Source organism: Chenopodium album, chromosome 13, assembly GCF_948465745.1.
Source record: "Chenopodium album chromosome 13, dcCheAlbu1.1, whole genome shotgun sequence".
Classification (NCBI taxonomy): domain Eukaryota; kingdom Viridiplantae; phylum Streptophyta; class Magnoliopsida; order Caryophyllales; family Amaranthaceae; genus Chenopodium; species Chenopodium album.
Window position 1 is genome coordinate 34386121 of NC_137846.1, and position 4830 is coordinate 34390950.

Below are 4830 nucleotides of genomic sequence, written 5' to 3' on the forward strand. Positions count from 1 at the left end.
GATTACTATAACCTTGATTGTTATAGTAACCTCGGAAACCTTGATTTCCTTGGTTCCTATAACCACCATTGTTGTAGTTATCAAAACTCCCTTATTGGTGAGCATTAGTCCCAAAATTCCTTGGACCTTCAAATCTTTGTCCATTGTTATTGTTGGAAACAAAATTAACTTGCTCACAATCATTGTTTTCAACATCATCACAATTCTCAAAAGCATGTGGACAACTAGAAGAGTCATGGTCATATGACCCACAAACATCAGAAAAGACACATCCACTTGGCATATTACTTGAAGTAGAAGGAGAAGTAGAGTTAGAAGATGTACCTCTCCCCTTAATGTGGGAAGGAAGACTAGGTGCAATTGAAGAGGCATTCTCTAGACTGGCCTTGATTAATGTCATTTCCTTCCCCAAGTTTTAGATTTGGGAAGACAAGTTATTGATTGCATTGAGATGGTCAACCAAATAGACCATTGAGCTACTTTTACTTGTAGACTCTCTCTCTCTCCCTTGCCAATCCATGTAGTAACGAACTACATCCTCTATGATATCAACAACTTCTTCCTCGGTCTTGTTCATAATCGGGCCTCCGGCTCCAGCATCAAGACATGACTTCCCTTGGGGACTCAATCCTCCATATAAAATTTGTATGATTTGGTAAGTCGGGATTCCATGGTGAGGACATTCTCATTGATACTCCTTGTATCTTTCCCAAGCCTCATACAAACTCTCACTAAGCTTTTGCTTAAAGCTTTGGATTAGAGTTCTTGCCTCGGCAGTCTTCTTTTGAGGGTAAAAGCGAGAAAGAAACTCTTTGGTGACTTCATCCCAAGTTCTCAAGGAATTAGGCTTCACTTCCTTATCTAGCCACTCCAAAGCTCTTCCGATTAGAGAGAATAGGAATAGCTTGAGCCTTATAAATTCTTGAGAAACCCCATTGACCTTGATTGTGTTGCAATACTTCTCAAACTCTTTTTTTTTTTAGTGGGCTTTCGTGCTTAGCACCACTAAATTGCCTTCGTTCAATCATTGTTATCATCGCCGGCCTTATCTCAAAGTCATTAGCCGGTGTTGTTGGCGGAGCAATACCACTCTAAAATCTATAGGCACCGGGAGTCCCAACTCCTTCAAAGCAACTCTTAGTACTTCACCCATGCTTCTTTGTTCTTCGTCTTGAAATTCTTCTCCACTTGATGAGCTGGAACTCAAGGATCGTCTAGCAACTCTTATCCTTGCGATTGTTCTCTCAATCTCCAGATCAAAAGGTGCTAAAGTCCTTCCTCTTGTCCTATGCATACAATCTCAAAGAAACAATTAGTAGCACGGCTACAAATGTAGCCTAAAGAGAAAAATCTTTTTGTATTTTTGAAATAAAATGAAATAGACTCAACAACAATAGCAAACAACTACGCCATTCCCCGAAAATGGTGCCATTTTTGACGAGAGGTGGATTCTAGGTCGTTGATACTAAAATTCCTCCATATCAAAACTAAATTTGTAACCAAACCTACATTTAGTAATAGGGCAAGTTCAGGTCGAACCACTAGGAATGGGGGGAAGTTATCTATTGCCAAAGTCAAGCTATTTTGAAGCGTAAAAGGAAATGTAGGCTATCTAAGTTCCACTAAACATACAAGGCAAACACAAAGTAAATCAATATATCAAACACTAGGGATTTAGGATCCACATATTCTTGCAATGGACACATACCAATCGGGTTGCAGATTGGTTGATTCAAGTATTGCGAGGGAAGATAGACAATGCAATCAAAATAGCTCGACAAGCTATCTCCTAGAGGCCTAACTAGCGCCAACTACAAAAGACTCTACTAAGAACGTCACAAACCAAGCTCGATCGATAAATGTGAGCTACAAATCAATGTTCTGTATCAATGTAGGCACACAATGCAATCTAGTATGACAATTAAAGTTATCTACTCTTTAACTAATCACACACATGCACAAAATCAATCAACCAATTTAATTACAATGCTAAATCAATCAAAACCTCCCAATTAGCTATGATCCATCACTCAAACATGCTTTACCACATCTCTAGCAAGTGAACTACTCACAATCCATAAAAGAAATCAAAATCAAAACTAAGCTAAACGACACATTCATCATCATCATTCCAATCAAACCAAATTCAATCAACTATTCAACAAATTTGAACAATCAACAAACAATTGAAATCAAAAGCTAAAGATTGCATTAAAATAAAAGAAATTCTTAGAAACTTTGGTGGAATCAAAGGAAAATGTGCTTAAAATCATCAAACATCAATCATCAACCATTAATCTCTCTCTCTAAAAATCTAAGAACAAGTGTTTCTCTCTCTAAACTTCTCTCTAAAAACTCTAATTCTAATTCCCTCTCTTTTTTTCCCAAAAAAACAATTCTCTCCTCTAACAATAGAAGAAAAATCTATATATAGTAGAACTAACAAAGAGAAATTAGTTAGATTGTCCAAAATAGACCCGTATAGGCGCGACCTTCTTCAAGAGGATGCGCGGCCATGCAAAAATGGGTACGGAATAGGGGGAGCAACAGGCGCAGCCGCGCCAGGGCCAAGCGCGCCCACGCCACTAGGCCGCGCGGCTGCGCCTTAGTCGCGTGCGGCCGCGCCTGGGAATATGGCAGCCTCCTTCCCCTTCATCTTGATGCTCCTCGTGCGCTTCACTTGGTGTGCTTGATGAACACGGAGCATGGCAGATCCAAAAGCACCTTGACGGTAGGTTCAACACCAGAATTGGTGCCCCAACCGCTTGAATGCCCGGCCCAAGGTCGCTTGCAACTTGCACATCTCTATACTTGGGCTTCAAATGGAGAACACTAGGCATCCTAATCAATGCAAGACTTGGGAAGAAGTATCGGGAATCCTTGGACAACGATCTTAACCTGAAAATGAAAGAAAACAAGCAAATAAAAGGGAAAAAGACAAGAAAAACCAAGAAATGCATGAAAAAGGAAAAATCAACTACGAAAAGTGCAAGCTAAAGAAATAAGGAGCAAAACTAAGGAAAAAGGAAAGAAAAGAGCTATAAAAGCAATCTAAAATCACCCTAAAAGAGAACAAATGAGTGCCATAATTGACACTCATCATTTAATAAGTGTCACAAATGATATATTTTTTTTTCTATTAATTGCTTCACATTAAAGCTATATGTATATAGTACTTGTTTCCCTTTGTAGTGGTATAAGATAATATGTTGACACCAAAAAATGAAGTTAGAATGTAATATTAATGAATTCAAATGTAAATTTCGGTAGAGTTTCCTTTGTATTTTGGCCTACCCATAAAATAGGGAATGACGGTGGCATATTAACAACCTGTCTAATAATTTTACAGCTCAATATCATTGACATTGTAGTCCAAATACATTGTAGTTTACAACCCAACACAATCACCAACACCAGCCGAAATTGTTGGTAAACCAAATACATTCATGTCAAGCCTAAGATATAAAACAAGAGTCCAACAAATAAATGGAATTTGCTAAGTGTAAATTCAAAATTCAACATTACATACAAAATACTCTGCCCAAATATCTCGATCCTCATTTATCTCCTCCTCGGTAAACGGTGTAGTTCTTGAATAATCCTATTAACACAACACAAATATAAGAGCAAAGGTTTAATTCAAAAGTGTGGCTACCATCAAATTGTGGTTGGAAGTAAAAATGAAATATTTGACAACTCATAATAAGATCCTCACTGCTATGATGATGTTCAAATATTTCGTACATATAACGCATGACGTAGTAACCACACTCACGTCCACCCAATTGTTGAGGAAACTACATGCATTATATTTATAACTTGAATTAAATTGCTTTACTTGTAATTATTGTGAAACTAGAATTTTGGGCAAGGAATTAAGTTAACGTGTCCTAAATTCCATGTCAATTTACTTCCCCTAGATTGTCCACTTAATGCCTTGTAACTTCGAAAGCACTACAAATTTGAAACAAATAACATATTTGTGCATAATAATTAAAACCATTTATTATCCTTACACACACATAAAATCATATGACATTCATAACAAATTAGACTTACTTTGTCATAGCAGACTTAAATTGTTAAATTTCGCTTTTGCCTCAAAGAATCAAAGATGTAGACTTCACGCTTAGCCATGCATAAAACAAAAAGAACCCAATGATTCCTACATAATAAATTAGACACAAATTTGTAAATGAGAAAATAATACCAATAATTTGCAAAGTTCAAATGTAAACAAGTTCAAAGTTTATACTTTTAATGGTATGGGCATAAGATGAAGTGCTTAGATTTTTATTTTTACATCGCATGTGTCCTGTATAGTAGGATACGATCTGCATCACTATGCAAATAGGTTTCCGTCGCATAATCATTTCTGTACACATGAATCCAATGGAAGTCACACCCACCGTATCAAGACAATCACTCAAGGCCCTACATATATATCATGTAATATGGTAATAAAGTAAATATGGGAAGAGTAAAATTATAAATGCAAATAAAGTAAATATGGGAAGAGTGAAATTTGAATATTTTACATCATAGAAACTTGCAAAATTGAAATATTAAGCCACGCTCCAATGAGAAGTTGATTGACATCTTCGCGTTTGATAATGATGTCCATAGGGTCCTCATAACTAAAGGTCCATGCATCAACCTTTACCTTAATAGTTTCACGTTTGGGTAATGAAGATAACAAACTATTCAAACACCCACAATTTTGACTTAAGTTTTCCAAATCATAATCCATAAGAAAGACTTTTTTTGGATTGGTGTTGGACACTTTTGTTTCGTTACCACTTTCAACCAATTTTCTTTTGGCTTGCATGT

General features: G+C 36.7%; 1 non-coding gene across 1 annotated transcript; it reads left to right on the top strand.

The window, feature by feature from the left end:
- Positions 1-665: 665 nt before the first annotated feature.
- LOC145577216 (small nucleolar RNA R71) lies at positions 666-771 on the top strand. Its single transcript, XR_014098685.1, has one exon. It is a non-coding gene; the product is annotated as a small nucleolar RNA R71 (small nucleolar RNA).
- The last annotated feature ends 4059 nt before the right edge of the window (positions 772-4830 follow it).